An 18,575-nucleotide genomic window follows, 5' to 3' on the forward strand; every position below is an offset into this window, starting at 1 on the left:
ATCTCAATCCTCGCAACAACTCTTACAGGTCAATAGTGTTTCCTTTTTACAAGTTAGGAAACTGGGGCACAGAGAGGTGATTTTACTTGTTCAAAGTCACAGAGAGGGCACATGGCTGAGCTGAGAATCCAACCCAAGCAGTGTGACTATGAAGCTTATTAGCTTCACTATTCCATCATCATCGAAGGATATATTTACAATATTATTTTTTTAATTGTAATAAATTCTGTGCTTTATCTTTTTTTTTTTAATTTAATTAACAAAGAATAGGAAGACTTTCTTCACCCAGAGACAGAGGACACCATGTTACTTGGCTTTTATCCACATAGCTGTTTTATTTTAGGTGCTGTTATTTAAGCCAGAGTACATCCAAATAAGTGTAGTTTAAAAGAAAACATGATTATAAAGGGTTCCTAGTCTTTGCAAGGCATGATTTCTATAGACTCCTCTTTAATAGCTTCCTTTATCTTGGCCATCCATGATCACACACCTTTTCTAGCAGAGTACCACCCACACAAATAGAGAGTAGGATGAGATCTTCAGCTTTAAGTTGGCAATGTGTATATATCTCAATGTGAATGATCCAAGTTTTGCAAATGGGAGAAAAAGCAAAAATGCCAGATTCTTTCGTTTAGCTCCATTATTTAAAAAAAATATTTTTTTACCTTTATTATCAATGACAATTCACAGTTACACTTGAAGATTTTTTTTTTTTTTTGAAAGTGGAAGCTTATCACTGGCCCGAATTAAGAAATATATATATATATATATTTTTTTTTTAGATAGAGTTTTGCTCTTGTTGCCTAGGCTGGAGTGCAATGGTGCGATCTTGGCTCACCACAACCTCTACCTCCCAGGTTCAAGCAATTCTCCTACCTCAGCCTCCCGAGTAGCTGGGATAACAGGCATGTGCCACCACACCTGGCTAATTTTGTATTCTTAGTAGAAATGGGGTTTCTGCATGTGGTCAGGCTATTCTCAAACTCCTGACCTCAGATGATCCGCCTGCCTCAGCCTCCCAAAGTGCTCGGATTACAGATGTGAGCCACCACACATGACCTTCTTTTTTCTTTTGTAGAGACAGTGTATCCCTATGTTGCCCAGGCTGGCCTTGAACTCCTGGCTTCAAGCCATCCTCCCACCTTGGCCTCCCAAAATTCCAGGATTACAGCCATGAGCCACCAAGCCTGGCCAATAAATCTTTTAATTTACTTATTTTCTAGGCCTAAAATTGCCAAGGTACCTCTGTGATACATTTTTAGAGCCTTCTCTCCTAAAAATACAGTCTATATATTCTTTTTCTTTTCTTTTTTTTTTTTTTTTTTGAGACAGTCTTGCTCTGTTGGCCAGGCTGGAGTGCAGTGGCGCGATCTCGGCTCACTGCAACCTCCACCTCCTGAGTTCAAGCAATTCTCTTGCCTCAGCCTCCCGCGTGGCTGGGACTACAGGTGCGTGCCCACGCCCCATTAATTTTTGTATTTTTAGTAGAGACAGGGTTTCACCATGTTGGCCAGGATGGTCTTGATCTCCTGATCTCATGGTCTGCCCGTCTTGGCCTCCCAAAGCGTTGGGATTAGAGGCGTGAGCCACCGCGCCCAGCCTATATATTCTTTAGATAATACAGTACCAATCATGTCTTAGGTGATTCCTACATGCAGATACAGTGTTAAGTGCTTTCCAAATCCTGTATCTCATAGAATCCTTCCCACAGCTGAGCTGTGTGTGTGTGTGTGTGTGTGTGTGTGTGTGTGTGTGTGTATGTGACTTTATTTCCCTCATTCTACAGTTGAGGAAAATCACGTAACTTGCCCTGGAGTATGCATCTAGTAAGAGGCACAGCTGGTTTTAGCTGAATTCAAACTCAAACCCAGGTCTCGTTGACTCCAAATAACATGTTCTTAAAGCCTGTTGTCAGCCTCTCTCAGAGCCCTGATTGCCTTGTCAGCTCTCTACTTCTCAGCTGATCAGAGGATCAGTACCCAGGGCGGTACCACTCACCAACCAGCCGGCCTCTGTTGTCACCCGTCAGCTCACGATCCAGTCCCTCTGAATGGTGATGGTCAGTGCCATGCCAGCCAGGTTTGCCAAGGCCACTAGGGTGGTCACCAGTGCACAGCAGGCCACCTACTGAAGGAGGGGAAAGGAAGTTTGGAACCCGAGAATAGATTTTCCCGCCCCACTGCAGTGCATACAGTTATTTATCTGACAGCTCAAGGAACATCTAGATGAACACAAAGACCTTAGAGAGAAAAAGATTCAATGTAGGTTTGGAGCCCAGTGCTATTGTGTTAATGCTAAGCATTTTCTTCCTCCCACCCCATCAGAGCCAGAGCCGACGCTAATTTGTACCTTGCAGACACAGATTCTGCTGTTCTATTGCCTTCATGTCAGTGGGATTTCAGCTCAGACTCACAAATTAGGGGAGAGGAGGACACTGAGGAAAGATTAGCCTGATCCAAAATCAGTGAGCTGGGCCACAAAGAAAACATTAACTGGTGGACATTCAGGGTGACTGTGACACCCTGTGTCTGTGACACAGGGACATGGGAGACACTCACAGTGAGCCAGCCACCCCAGATTTGTTCCATCTGCCTCTTGAAGGGGAGCACAAGCATCAGGACAGTGCAACAGGTGGTGACGGAGGCGTTCTGCGTGAAGAGCGAGGCATAAGCAACTGTGAATGGAAACACCCAGCCCAATCTTTACTCTCGGTTTTAACAGGCAGCTCACAGCTATATCATCATTTAATGCAGAGCAGACTGGGTGCGGTGGCTCACAACTGTAATCCCAGCACTTTGGGAGGCCAAGGCGGGCCGATCACTTGAGGTCAGGAGTTCCAGACAAGCCTGGCCAACATGGCGAAACCCTGTCTCTCCTAAAAATACAAAAATTAGCCAGGCGCGGTGGCACACACCTGTAATTCCAGCTACTCGTGAGGCTGAAGCACAAGAATCACTTGAACCTGGAAAGTGGAGGTTGCAGTGAGCCAAGATCGTGCCACTGCACTCCAGCCTGGGCGACAGATCGAGACCCTGTCTCAAAAAAATAAAATAGAATAAAAAAAATGCAGAGTAGTTGCATTTGACCTAATCCCTGTGCAACCAGGGTTAGCATTTCCATCAGTGATCACGGGCTTAAGAGGCAAAGAGCAGACTCTTGAACTCACTAAAGACAAAGCTTTTGCAACCAAAAGAGAAAAAAGCTGGACTTCGCAAGTGAATGAAAACATATTTGAGAGACGGATTCTCAAATATATGAAAAGCTGGATTCTAGGTAAGTCAAGAAACTTAAAATGTTCTAGTGCTACATTACATTCTTCTGGACTTAGTTTGTAACTGAAGTTACCAATTTAGCCTAAAGACCACACACCAGATTTTCAATCAGCTAGTCTTTTCAATGGTGTGGCTTCAGAGAAGCCTACATTTATATAGCCTACATTCTTATTGGACAAAGAAGCTTAAAGAGATAGTATGGCCAAAAGCTAAAAGTAGATCTACATTTAAACAAATAAGTCTCCAGATATTAATGAATAGTTTAGACAGATCACCCAGTACCAAAAAAAATCATTTACACAAATAAATTGCTTCTAATAAAAACAACACAAGCATATTATGCATAAGTAATGCCAAAATATTAAAAAGAAAGCATTTTTCAGGAATTTGATATTAAAAACCTATACTTAGCAAAAATCTAAAACATCTTACATGTAGAATCAGAGAATGATGACACAAAGCTGTATAACTTTGTCTAGAGTTTTTAACTTATGCTCTTTTGCTATTCAGTTCATAGCAATTTATGAATTTTATTTCACTAAATAAACCAAAAAAGCCAGTGAAGTCATAATGTACCACATAAATATGTATGTCACAGGTAAGAGTATTACCTTTATTTCTTGGTTTCTTTTCAATCCAATCACCAATTAAGACCCCAAATATTAATACATATCCAGCCACCACTAAGCCAAACACCGCCGATAAAAGCAGATTATGTCCATATAATTCTATCAGGAAGATAGACATGGCAAAGTGCCACATTTGGTCTCCCTGCAAAGTAGTAGTGCAGGCAAAGCATGTTTTCATCATTGACCTAAAAGATGGATCCAAGTTAAAATCCAGAAAGATGCATTTATCCCCAGGGACATGTAATATGCAGGATTACAAGACAGAATGTCAAATTATACGTTTATGCAGTACATCTATAACTTTGTTTTTATGCAATATAGTTATAAATTTTAAAAGCTAGAGAGAATATATGTTAAAATCTTAAAAGCTCCAAAGAGTCAACAAGCTAATGAAAAAATATCAGACAAACACTTAGAAGAACATGAGACCTCCAAGAACAAAGCCCACAGTGCCCTGAGGACATCTGCTGATTCTGAAGCAACAGCTGTGAAATACAACAGCAGGTTCGTTGTCCTCAGAAAGACAGACTATGCAAGTCCATGCTACCAAAGATGGGGACTAAGATAAACCAGTTCCCATTTTAAGCTGAGATCCCATGTAATTACATCTTAAATGTAAGTAAGGGTAAACCTGAAGTAAACTGATGCTCACGTGGACTTGTAGTCCAGTTCTACCTCATCCGAATGGGCAGGGAATCTCAAACCTTGAACATGGATTAAAGTGTTACAAAATGACTAGTGTCCACTATGCATCTGGTGGGAGCTAGTTAAAATTATCTCTAAAGGAAGATGCCACCATCTTAGGCTTCAAAGTATTCCTACAATAATAATAATAAAATAAAAATTTTATAAAATAATATACAAATTATTATCATTATTATGTTGAGACTGGATCTCACTCTGTCTCCCAGGCTGAGTGCAATGGTACAATCATAGCTCACTGCAGCCTCAACTTCCCAGGCTCAAGACATCCTCCCACCTCAGTCTCCCAAGTAGCCGGGACTACAGGCATGCACCATGATGCCTAGCTAGTTTTTTTTAATTTGTAAAGATGGGGTCTCACTATGTTGCCCAGGGTGGTCTCCTGGGCTCAAGCAATACTCCCACCTCAGCCTCCCAAAGTGTTGGGATTACAAGTGTGAGCAACCACACTCAGCCTTTATAATTATTTATTACATTTATTCCAACACATATGTTTTTATGCGCCTGCCTTTTTTTTTTTTTTTTTTTTTTTAAGATGGAGTACTCTGTTGCCCAGGCTGGAGGGCAATGGCACGATCTCAGCTTGCTGCAACCTCCACCTCCTGGGTTCAAATGATTCTCCTGCCTCAGATTCCTAAATAACTGGGATTACAGGCATGTGCCACCATGCCCAGCTAATTTTTGTATTTTTAATAGAGATGGGGTTGGCCAGGTGTGCTGGCTCACACCTGTAGTCCCAGCACTTTGAGAGGCTGAGGCAGGCGGATCATGAGGTCAGGACACTGAGGCCATCCTGGCTAATACGGTGAAACCCGTCTCTACTAAAAATGTAAAACATTAGCCAGCTTTGTTGGCACGCACCTGTAGTCCCAGCTATTCCGGAGGCTGAGGCAGGAAAATTGCTTGAGGCAGAGGTTGCAGTGAGCTGAGATAGTGCCACTGCACTCTAACCTGGGTAACAGAGCGAGACTCCATCTCAAACAAAAAAAAAAGAAAAAATAGAGACGGGGTTTCACCATGTTGGCCAGGCTGGTCTTGAACTCCTGACCTCAAGTGATCCTCCCGCCTTGGCCTCCCAAAGTGCTGGGATTACAGGAATGAGCCACCAGACCCAGCCATCTTCCTCTATTTGTTCTATATTTGATAATTCACACATATTTTTAAAAAATACACATTTTTGCATCTAATATTTTGAGACATCCTAATGTCCTTAATATTGCAGTTCTCTTAACCATCCAAAGACAAAACATTAACTTCATTTTGATTCCTCTCTTACCCATATTCATAAGGCACAACTTACAAAATTAAAAAACTTGGACTCATGAGGTAGATCAAAGTTGCTCCTAAAACACATGTATTTAAACCATAAGCATTGTTAAATAATAAATATATATACATATTTATTTGGAGCAAATTTTGCCAGCTAACCAGAAAGACTAAAATGCTGTTTAGCATGAATTTGCTTTTGGAGAGTACACCAGTGCTGGATAAAAATACAAGCACCAAGTTAGGGGATACTCAGGGATTTTGTTTTCTTTTGACAAAGTTGTCTTCATTCATTTGTCACTGAGGGACCGCTGGGGAAATATCCATCTCTTTCCCTTTCCTTAAGTCTAGAAATAGAGAAATAAGGCATTTCTGTTGACATATGTGCCATAAGGGAAGTAGCCCAGAATGCAATGGGAGAATATAGAAATGGCAGGAAGTCGCCCCAGGGCAAAATCTGAGGACCAAGAAGGAACTGAACTAGCAAGTGAGGATCAGGGGTGGAAACAGCTCTCCAGGTTGGGAGAACAGTGGGTACAGAGGCCTGTTGAAAAAAGAAAGGATAACTGCAGACAAAATCCAGAGGTTGGGGTGTAAGGTGCAAAACTCGGAGAGGGATAAGAAAGGGAAGGGATGAAGCAAGTCTGAAGAGAGACTCCCCTTTACCTGGGAGGAGCAGGAAGGAGCGGTGGATCACCAAAGCTGCTGTGCCCTGATATGATTTGGCTGTGTCCCCATCCGAATCTCGAATTGTATCTCCCAGAATTTCCACGTGTTGTGGTAGGGACCCAGGGGGAGGTAATTGAATCATGGAGGGGCCAGTCTTTCCCATGCTATTCTCATGGTAGTGAATAAGTCTCACAAGATCTCATGGGTTTATTAGGGGTTTCTGCTTTTGCTTCTTCCTCATTTTTCTCTTGCTGCCACCATGTAAGACGTGCCTTTCACCTCCCACCGTGATTCTGAGGCCTCCCCAGTCATGTGGAACAGTAAGTCCAATTAAACCTCTTTTTCTTCCCAGTCTCAGGTATGTCTTTATTAGCAGTGTGAAAACGGACTAATACAGCCTTGTGTGGATTCCCAGCTGCAGGGGGCCTCCTCTCCAACCTTTCAACACACCCACCCCACACCTTCCCCACAGAGCTGGGGGCCAGGGCCTGTCTCAGCTACTCGCCAGGACTCCTTTCCTGCTTCCTCTTGCCCATCCGGACCATCACTCCTTATTTTCACCTTTCTGATGCCCATCAGAATGGGGGTCAGAAATGGGGTTCTGATTTAGATCTTTAGTGCCACAGGAAACACAGTCATCAGTGCAGAGTGAGTGTGGGAAAGTTTTCAGGAGAGAAGAGAGGTCATTTAGGAGAGTGGATCAGACCCCCATCTGGCCAGGCACTGGCATCCCAGTCTTCCTGGTTATGCCCTACAATCTCACATGTGTCTTCCTGGTTTTAGAGAGCCCTGTTGAAAGCCCTCTTTATGGCACTCACTACCTTCTACCCTACCTCATTGCTACATCCTCTATGGAAGCTACCACTGATTCAGATCCATGATTGCAATCCTCATTGGAATAGCCCTACTATAGTGGCAGGGATTCCATGTCTGCCCTTCCTTCCTTCCTCCCCTCGTCCCTTCCTTCCTCCCCTCCTCCTTTCCTTTCTTTCTTTCCTTTCCCTTCTTTTTTCCTTCCTTCCCTTTTCCTTCCTCCCATCCTTCCTTCCTACCTGCCCTCTTGTATGTATTCATGTATTCAGGTATTTTGCCAGGCACTGGGGATAAAGTGGTAAGAAAGTTGGAGAGGGTTCTTACACTTACAGCCCAGGGATAACAGACAATAGACCATGAAATACAACCCAGTGTGATGAGTTTCAACTTAGACAGGGTGAGGTGCCACCCCATCACCCCAGAAGCTAGTCATGGAGAAACCATGGCAGGTCACTCAAAAGGCCCTCTGGAACCTGAAGGTTGGCATATGGCACTAAGGAAGGACATCAACGCTGGACACGTCAACCCCTGACACAGAAGCATTACCCAGCCACCCACCCCAACACTGAAACAAGTGCCTGGGGTCATTCACACCCGCAGAGGTCACCAACACTGTGGCCTCTCCCCAGGTGCACCCTGTGTGCTTCAGCACTTCAGCCATCCCTGAGGCATCAGGGTTTTGCTCTCACTCCACATCCCAGCACTGGACAAATCCTCCAGTGACAGAAACTGCATTAAAGTGCTGGAACCACAGTCTGCTCAAGCCAACGCCACTGGCCCATCGCTGGTGGAAAGAGCTTCTTGGGAGCTAGCCTGCCACATCAGGAATTCTCTGGAATGTGTCAGGATCTTCCATCTCACCCAGCCTTGGGAGAGGGTCTGGCCAGGAGAAGATCTCCCCTCACTGACTAGTCTCCCTTCAAAGTCTCAGCACCAAGTTGGTCTTTGGGCTGGGCTGCCATTGGACTGCATTTCTCTTGTCCATTGACATTCCCACTTCCCTAAAAGACCTCTCTTCTCTCCTAAAAACTTTCCCACACTCACTCTGCACTGATGACTGTGTTTCCTGTATCACTAACGATCTAAAAACCATGGGAGAGGACTTGCTTGAGTTCTCATCCCCACACCTGCTCCTCTGCCTGCACCCAGGCCCTGGGCTCTGCCTCCCCTCCTGTCTCCAGGCTCCTGGCACATGCCAGTTCCTCCCCATATCTCTCTTCCCTCCAGTCTTTCTTCTCCTCTGCTCGTGTGTCCTCAAACTTTCTCTTTACTAGGTCCTACAAACAAGTTGTTAATCCAAGCATCTCTTCAAAAAACAGCAACAAGGCTTTCGGCTTTCAGCTGGGAGGAGGCCAAGGTGCAACTTTCTTCGGTCATCCTGAATCTAGCCGCCTCTGCCATGCTGCCAAAGTTTTACCCCAACGAGATCAAAGTCATATACCTGAGGTGCACCGGGGGTGAAGTGGGTGCCACGTCTGTGTTGGCCCCCAAGATCGGCCCCCTGGGTCTGTTTCCAAAAAAGGTTGGTGATAACATTGCTAAAGCAACCAGTGACTGAAAGGATCTGAGGATTACAGTGAAACTGACCATTCAGAACAGACAGGCCCAGATTGAGGTGGTGCCTTCTGCCTCTGCCCTGATCATCAAAGCCCTCAAGGAACCGCCAAGAGACAGAAACAGAAAAATATTAAACACAGTGGAAATATCACTTTTGATGAGATCGTCAACATTGCTCGACACATGTGGCACTGATCTTTAGCCAGAGAACTCTCTGGAATCATTAAAGAGATACTGGGGACTCTCGAGTCTGTGGGCTGCAATGTTGATGGCCGCCACCCTCATGACATCATAGATGACATCAACGGTGGTGCTGTGGAATGCCCAACTAGTTAAGATGCACAATGGAAAATATTTCAATAAGGATCATTTGAAAAACAAAAAAACAAAAACAGCAACAACAACTTTCTCTTGGTCTTGCTGTTCTTCTCTTGGCTACTACACCAGCTCTCTACTCACCTTTATATCTTGAAAGGATCATTTGTTCTTGCTTCAACTCTCCCTTGAACCCACTGTGAACAACTTTCACCCCCATCTCTCAACATATCTACTCCTCACAAGGTCATCAATTACCCACCACAGGGTTCAATCCAGCTGTCAGTTCTGAGTGCTCATGTCTGCATGGGACACCTTGCTCCCTTCCTCCTTTGTGAACCCTGCCTCACTAGGCTTCATGCACCCCCTTCTCCTGGCTTTTCTAACACTGGCTGCTCCTTCTATTGCCTCCTTTACCAACCTCCTATCTGGTCTTGGACCCTCTCCTCTCCCCTCTCCTCCCCTTCCCTTTCTGGACAGCATCTCACTCTGGTTGCTGAGGCTGAGGTACAGTGGTGCAATCTCAGCTCACTGCAGCCTTGAGCTCCCGGGCTCAGGTGATTCTCCCACCTCAACCTCCTGAGTAGCTGGGATTGCAGGCACGCACTGCCATGTCTGGCTATTTTTTTATTTTTATTTTTATTTTTAGTAGAGACAGGGTTTCACCATGTTGCCCAGGTTGGTCTCAAGCTCCTGGACTCAAGCAATCCACCTGCCTCGGCCTCCTGGAGTGCTGGGATTACAGGCATGAGCCCAACCACGTGTTCTATTTTCTATTTAAACCCACTCCTTTAAGGATATCACCAGCCTCATGATTTAAAATACCACAAGGCTGACAAGTCCCAAATTTCTAAGTCCAGCAACCACCACTTGCTGAACATCCATGGGATGCTGAGCAGGCATATCACATTTAACATGTCCAAAAAGGAACTCCTGATCTTATTCTATTCAAACTGGTTCCACCCCCAGTCTTCCCCATCTTAGTGAGTGAAAACTCCACCCTTCCTATTGCTCAGACCAGAAAACCTTCGTCTGTTCTCTCTTTTAAACCCTACACCCCAGGCAGGCATCATGTTGCCTGAGCCTTCAAAAGAATAACCTGAATCTGATTACTTTTCACCACCACCACCACTGCTACCAGCCTAGACACCGTCACCTCTTTCCAGGGTTATTGCAATATCCCCTCACTTATCCCCTACCTCTGCCTTGGCCCACTTTAAATCTATCCTCATCATAGCAGCCAGAGGGGTTCTATTAAAATCTAAATCAGATCATGAAACTCCTCTGCACAAAACCTCTAATGGTTCTCATCTCACTTAGGGTAAAATACAAAGTCCTTACAAAGGCCCACAAGGGCCTCAGGATCTGTTCCCTCCATTCACTTCTCTGACCTCCTCTTTTACTACTCTACCCCATCCACTATGCTCCAGCCACATGGACTTCACTCCCATCTCCTGAACTTCTGCATTTGCCATTCCCTCTGTCTGGAATACTCTTCCTCTAGACAGGCTCATGAGTCAGCCCATCAGCCCATCAACCCCATCAACTCCATTGGGTCTTTATTTAAAAGTTATATTGCAGTAGGACCTTCACTACCCACCCCACCTAAATATTGCACCCTTTATAAAAGCACTGACCAACAGAACTTTCTGCATGATGAAACTTTATCTTCACTGTCCAATAGGATGGCCACTGGAAATGTGGCTTGTATCACATGGAAGCAGAATTTTTAACTTTAATTTAAATATCATCAGCCACACAAGGCTAGTGGCTACTGTGTTGTAAGCACAGTATCTTTACACTCCTTTATCTCCTTTTGCTGCTTTCTGTTTCTGCTTATTATTTACCACTAACATACTACATAATTTACTTATAATTTATGTGCAGATCTTGTTTATAATTTGTTTTCCTCATTAGAATGTAAGTGGAAAAAACAAGTTATAACTACAAGGAGAATGAGAGGCAGGGATCTTTGTCTGTTTTGTTCACTACTATATTCCTGGTACCTAGAACAGTTTCTGGCACATAGTACACACTAAACAAAATCTTTGTTAAGTGAAGGAAATGCAGTAGGAAACTCTACAAATTGCATCCAGGTGTTGCTCTGCTCTCTGTCTATGTCTACTCTCTGCTAATTTGCCAGACGTTGATCTAACTTTCATCTCCTGACCTGGATGTTCATATGTACCTCTGGCCCTTCTCCTTCTGAATGGTTTCTTCCTTCCAAAACCAGTATCTAGTTTCCCAATGGTGTACCCACTACCTTCACCTCAACCCACCAGTCTATAGCCTCTTGGTCCTTTCTGCCAGCTTTGGCTCTGTTGAACTTCTCTTCAACTAGGCTTACTTGAGACAACAAATGACCAAGAGCCATGGGGTAGCCCAAGAGTGCTGTCAGCCTATACTTCTCTTTGCTACGACTCCAGAAAACAACACAGCACTTCACAGCATCTGTTGGCAGTCAACTAGAGTTAGAAGGTGGACCTCAGTCATCCACACCACATGCTAAATCATCACCAAATGGCCTGAAGGTGAGGGACTTCTGCACACTCAGAGACCTTCTGGGCATAGGTCATGCCTTCTATGCCTTTCCAGGACACATGACTGTGGTCCCCAGTGATGGTTAGGTGGCTATTACTGAGCTAAGACTCTATAATGAGTGTCTTGCTTCCTTTCTAAAAGAAACCCTACCCTTGGGCCAAGGGATAGGGAAGGGAACAGAAGGAAATTCTAGTTATGACTGTTCTTTGTTTTAACCAATAAATGGGTTTCCATTTTTAAGAGCCCAGATGTCAAGAGTATCTTATTATAGTGGCCTCACACAGGCTGGGAATGAAGTAGAAATTAGAATGGTTGTTGAAAACTTTCCGTTTTCTTCTTCTTTATTAAGTCTGATGACTCAGACTTGATCTAGGGCTTTTTGTAACAGCTGGGCATATCCTCTTACATAAATGAGAGAAGATGTAACCACCTATTATAATGCCTTACATATAAGGGACACTCAACAAATGGTAGCTAATAATATGATGAGTAGAAATATATATTGGGTTCTGCCTCACAATGTCTATCACAATGAAAACAATTGTTGGAAGCAAACTGTATATTGAAATGTATTACCAAAATCAAAAGTTAAGCAAAAAATAGCTTCCACGGATGGCTAAAAACTTTCTATTTTTACTGAGCTAAAGAAAAACAAGAAACCTAAAAGCTCCTTTCGGGTACCATTTATCTTTCTGTTAAACATCAATCTGATGTCATGTGGAAGGAGTTTTAGTTTCATTTAAAAATCATTTCTGTTATCTAGTGAAACAGAACAATTTCCCTTCCAGAGAAAAAGGGCATTTATTTAGCCAATGACAAACAGCTGCCATTTTCTCCTTTTTTTTTTTTTTTTTTTTGTTAACAGAACACCACTTTTGTTCAGGGTGACAGTGCACCTGTAACCCAAGGGGATGAATCACAGTAGATATAAATTCCATATGGTGATTTCCTTCCCTAGACTCCCCTGTAGCTAGGATTGGCATAGGACCATTCTGGCCACTGAGGTATAAGTAGAAGTCTCCTGGGGCCTTCAGGGAAAGACTCTGCTTTCTGATAAATGGTGCAAGTGCAAGAGGAGAGTTTGCTTTTGCTCTTCCCCACCCACATCCTGTCTGTGAGTGTGACAGTGCCTACAGCTGCAGCAGCTGTCATGCAATCATGAATTGGCAGTGTCAGAAGCCAATCTGCTGAAAATGACAAGACAGATGGATAGATCAATATGGGGTCTCAATGGCATCACTGAGTGGCTGCACCAACACTAAATGGACAACTGATGCAATTCTTGTTTAGCCAAGGTTGAAGGTTCTTAAAATTGAAACCTTTGTCAGTTGAGTTTTATTTGTAGCCAGAAGCAATTCCAACTGATTCACAGACCTTTAATTACTAGCTCAATGACTACCCATACACCCAGTATCTAAATTCAACAACTTCTAATATTTACCACATTTGCTTTTTTTCTCTGTGTAAGTTTTCAATATATGTGGAAGATAAACTGTAGACATAACACTTTAGCCCTTCAGCACGTATCTCCTAAAAAGAAGAACATTTTCCTTCATAACGACAATTCTATTATCCCTCCTAAGAATATTAATGATTCTCTGATATCATCTGAGCACTAGTCCATATTCAGTTTCCTTTATCACAAAATGTATTTAACACAAAAATGTGTTTTTGTGGTTGGATAAAATTTTCATATAAATGTTCATACAAATGGGACTTGGGATTTTGTTTTACTTTTTCTTTTCATTTTTTTAAAAAAATTTCATTAATTTTTATTTTATTTTTTGAGATGGAGGCTCGCTCTGTTGCCAGGCTGGAATGTAGTGGTGCCATTTTGGCTCACTATAACCTCTGCCTTCCGGGTTCAAGCGATTCTCCTGCCTCAGCCTCCCAAGTAGCTGGAGCTACAGGCGTGCACCACCACACCCAGCTAATTTTTGTATTTTTAGTAAAGATGGGGTTTCACCATATTGGCCAGGATGGTCTCGATCTCTTGATGTTGTGATCCGCCCACCTCGGCCTCCCAAAGTGCTGGGATTACAGACATGAACTTTAATTTAGCTTAATTTATTTTTGTTTATTTATTTTTTGAGATGGAGTCTTGCTGTGTCATCCAAACTGAAGTACAACGTGCATAATCTCGGCTCACTGCAACCTCTGCCTCCCGAGTTCAAGCAATTCTCCTGCCTCAGCCTCCTGAGTAGCTGGGATTGCAGGTGCCCGCCACCATGCCCAGCTAATTTTGTATTTTTAGTAGAGACAGGGTTTCACCATGTTGACCAGTCTAGTCTTGAACTCCTGACCTCAAGTGATCCACCTGCCTTGGCCTCCCAAAGTGCTAGGATTACAGGGGTGAGCCACCACTACTGGCCTTCTTCTCCTTTTAATAAAAAAGAAACATTCTCCACTCTCTCTGCCTGTGGCTACAAAGTTTCACTTTCTAGCCCATGCTGGCTCTGGGCCCATAGTGCCTCTGGGAAAATTGGAATAAAGTTTTGGAGTTAAGACTAACAAATCCAGCCAGGCACAATTTAAAGTTAATTGCTGATTAAAGTTAAATGCATAAAGCTGATTTACTTTGGAAGGCCCAGGCAGGTGGATCACTTGAGGTCAGGAGTTTGAGGCCAGCCTGGTCAACATAGTGAAACCCCATCTCTACTGAAAATACAAATTAGCCGGGCGTGGTGGCGTGCACCTGTAGTCCCATATTCAGGAGCTGGGGCAGGAGAATCACTTGAACCCGGGAAGTGGAGGTTGCAGTGAGCCGAGAACACATCACTGCACACCAGCCTGAGTGACAGAGTGAGACTCTGTCTCAAGAAAAAAAAAAAACGACTAACAAGTCACCTAAAAGCCTCATCCACGTATCTTCCAAAAGTGTTGTAAGACTTCCCATTTTTAAATTTACTTGGGATTGAGCACCTGATGTACTAATATTCTTCTCAATTAGACAGTGAGCAAAGGACTGTGAACATTTAATGTAGAGTAAGGCGCCCTCTCTGTGAGGCAGGCTTCTTGACTAGGGGTCCTACCTGTATTCCACCTCCCAGAACAGCTCTACACATCACACTCCACAATTCACAAGTAACCGTGGGAGAAGATAAACAAGAGATGACATTTTTATCCACAGTTCTGGTAATTTCAATACTAATTGTGTATATGAAATAGTCAACACTTTTTATAACTATAAGAAAAATTAGGATGCACCCACACTCAGCAGAGATGGAAAAACAAAGTTAATTGTGTTGTGACATTTAAATTAATGAAATCCATTAAGATTTTTCTAGAACATTGCTACATAAAAGGACAAATGCTTTGTTAATTTTGCTTATTTTGTTTAACCTCCCATCCTAATTAAGACCACTATGCTCAGAGGAAGCATGCAATTTTAGGGTGACATGAATGAAGCCATAGTACCCCAGGAGAGGCCATGTGCCCCCTTTCTCAAGTAGAGCTTATTAAAGTTAGGTCTAACCAGAGGCTTACCTAAAGCACTCTTCTCTCTCTTCATTCATCTGCTGCCTGTGGCTTTAGTCTGTTTCTCCTCATTTCCAGAATTTTCAGGGTCATTTAGTTCTCCCACCATTACTACATGCTAGAAGAAAAAGGTTTCAAATAATGAAAAATGCATTCAAAACTATTACATGGTCCTAAACTGGAAGAAGTCAATGTGCTTTAACTTAATTCCAACTGGATCCCTCTGAAACCATTTATATTTCACTTATTTCAACTGTAGAAAGTTAATTGTATAATCTATTATAAAAGCTTTATTGCACATGAATAAAGTCATAACAATTGTCATCGACATAGAGGCCTATTATTAATGCTCAAAACCAATGATTTTGGGGGAAATATTCAACCAGCTATAATCAGAGACTCACAGATTAATCACATACACAAAAAGGTTAAAGATAGGTTTTAACTAAATTATCTGTGTTGTCATTCTACCAGGAACAATGATGTAAGTAACTTGTCCTTTAATTTCTTTTTTCCTTTTTTTTCCTTTTTTATGGAGACAGGGTTGCGCTATGTTTCCCGGGCCAGGGAGGATCGAACTCCTGGCCTCAAGCAATCCTCCCTCTTCAGTTTCCCAAAGTGCTGGGATTACAGGTGTAAGCCATATCACCCGTCCCAGTTTGTCCTTCTTTAACATGTTAGTCTCTCAACTCTAATTTCTCAACAGGGTAAATTGATTATGTTTGGCAACTTATAACTAATGCAAGTTATAAATAAAAACTTCATTACATTTTCACTAATATATATCCCTAAGAAGCAAATGCTTCCTCCTGCTAATGACTATTTGAATTCTAAATATAGTTCAAATAAGGAATTCTAAACGTTTAAGTTTGCTTACCGAACATAAACAGCAGTAGAGTTTTTGTCTTTCACTGGACTCCCAGAGGTCAGAGAGAAAGATGAGTTATAAAGCAGCGTAGCCACAGCTCTGCACCACACGCAGGTGTTGCTACCATGGAGCACTTTGAGCGGAACGTGCTGGAGGTGCAAACGTTTCCTGTGGGTTGTCAAAAGAGAGGCCAGCGGTTTCTGCCCCCCGTGACCGCCCAGCACAGTATGCTCTGGCAGGGGCCATTCTTAGCCCAGAAGTCGCTGCACTGAGAGAAGGGCACACAGGGTGCAGCCAGTTCTGGGGGCTTGGACATGTCCAAAACATCCTTGTCTTATAAAAACCTAGGACACATACAGGAACATTCATTAACATTCTCAAAGAAGAATGTTTTATTTTGCACTTGGAAATATGTCAGAAATCACTTGGAGGCAGATAAGAGCTGGCCCTCTGCAGAGGTAAGTGGCTAACATACGCTAGATCTCCATGCTTAGAGGCTGCCCCTTTGGTACCCATAGTTCTCCAGGCCTTCCCAGGGCAACACTGTCCAGCACCTCTCTCTCTTTTCCTCCTGTCTTCCTTCAAAAGTTTGACTCTCATGTGTGGTGCCCCAATCCCTAGGCCACCGGCGCCAGCCAGTCCCTAAACAGATAAATCCTACTAAAAGTTAATCCCAAGCACAAGCTTTGGGCTGGTCCTCCTGGGTTGATTGGCTTATTTTCTTCTCTCTTTCTTTCTTCTCTTTCTTCTTTCTTCTTTCTTTCTTTCCTTTCTTTTTCTTTCTTTCTTTTTCTTTCTTTCTTTTTCTTCTTTATTTCTCTCTTTCTTTCTCTTTCTTTCTCTCTTTCTCTCTTTCTCTCTCTCTTTCTTTCTTTTTTTGAAATGGAGTCTCCTTCTGTCACCCAGTCTGGAGTGCAGCAGCACAATCTTGGCTCACTGCAACTTCTGCCTCCCAGGTTCAAGCAATTCTCCTGCCTCAGTCTCCCAAGTAGCTGGGATTACAGGTGCCCGCCACTGCTTCTGGCTAATTTTTGTATTTTTAGAAGAGATGGGGTTTCACCATGTTGGCCATGGTTGGCCAGGCTGGTCTCAAACTTCTGACCTCAGGTGATCCGCATGCCTCGGCCTCCCAAAGTGCTGGGATTACAGGTGTGAGCCACCGCTCCTGGCCTGATTGGCCTTTCCTCCAAGAGCCATGCCAACCCAACCAAAAAGATTCCATTTTTAATGAGAATTTCAGGAACCAGTATTTTCTTTTGGGTGAAGGGGAGAGGAATTGGGGATAGTTTTCCAGGTCTCTGGCTCATCACATAATAGATACCACTTAGTGGCAACTGTGGCCCAACAAAAACATTTTTGCTGTCCCAAGAACTTAGAGCATTGAGAAAGGACCCTCAGGGCACTGATTCCCTTCAGTGATGACCTAAAATATTTCTCCCAGATGGGCTCAGGTTGCTGAGACAGCCTCCACAGTTAGTCCATACATCTTGTTTGCAGTTAATGGCAAAGCTAAGAAATCTAAGATAACAAGGCTTTTACTTTATAAATGTGCAGCCTAAGAAATCAATCCGAAAATATGTAATGACATTCCATTTGACACATTCTAGATATATTATCTACATTTTGCTACAAATGCTTTGGCCTAAAATAAATGGCTTTGTTTGCAGAAATGCGTACCAGACATTTATCAAAACTCCTCACCCGTTGGAAAGTGCTGTAGTCGTGGTAACTGGAGGGCTTAGCAGCACCCAAGTCCTGCAGGCTGGCAAGGCTCCTCTTGCTGTTCCACCACCGCATCTCGGACACAGCCAGGCACTTGAGAAACTCACTCCCCATTTCCTGTATTTACTAGGTCCTGAGCTAGGGGGTTAAGAGGAAAGAGGACATGTCCCAGCTTCACCTTTGATGTACACATGTGGAAAAAAGAAGCAGGTGGAGTTACTCTTTCCAAAAGGAAATATTCAAAAAGTGCATGGAAATATTAATGCAACTTTGAAACGACAAGTGGTTTCTCTAGGCAGGATTCAGCAGAACTCGAGTCAGTACATTGCTCTAGGCAAAACTTGACAGCACTGGGGCATGAGAGAAGAATTTTAAAGTGCTTCATCCAATGCAAATTTTCCCAATTAAAGCTATACTTTTTACATATCTGTACATAATAGATATAGAATAGACATGTTATAGATATATATACACACATAGGCATACATATATAATGTATACATAAGTATGTATATACATATTTAAACAAAGATTTCTATGATCTAATTCAAACTTTCAGTGTTGAATCAGAGAGACCTCGCTCATTATTAAAGAAATAATAAGGCCAGGTGTGGTGGCTCATGCCTGTAATTTCAGCACTTTGGGAGGCTGAGGCGGGCAGATTGCTTGAGGTCAGGAGTTCGAGACCAGCCTGGCCAACATGATGAAACTCTGTCTCTACTAAAAACACAAAAAAAGTAGCCA

The 18,575-nt window shown here is 43.1% G+C and overlaps 1 long non-coding RNA gene and 1 pseudogene across 1 annotated transcript; one reads left to right on the top strand and one right to left on the bottom strand.

Moving 5' to 3' along the window:
• Nucleotides 1–1,507: 1,507 nt before the first annotated feature.
• On the bottom strand, nt 1,508–16,896 carry LOC110742849. The gene is made up of 3 exons (XR_002521025.2): nt 16,119–16,896; nt 15,251–15,359; nt 1,508–2,127 (listed from the first exon to the last, which is right to left on the bottom strand). It is a non-coding gene; the product is annotated as an uncharacterized LOC110742849 (long non-coding RNA).
• On the top strand, nt 8,736–9,260 carry LOC116274520 (annotated as a pseudogene).
• Nucleotides 16,897–18,575: the final 1,679 nt, after the last annotated feature.

Source organism: Papio anubis, chromosome 4, assembly GCF_008728515.1.
Source record: "Papio anubis isolate 15944 chromosome 4, Panubis1.0, whole genome shotgun sequence".
Classification (NCBI taxonomy): Eukaryota; Metazoa; Chordata; class Mammalia; order Primates; family Cercopithecidae; genus Papio; species Papio anubis.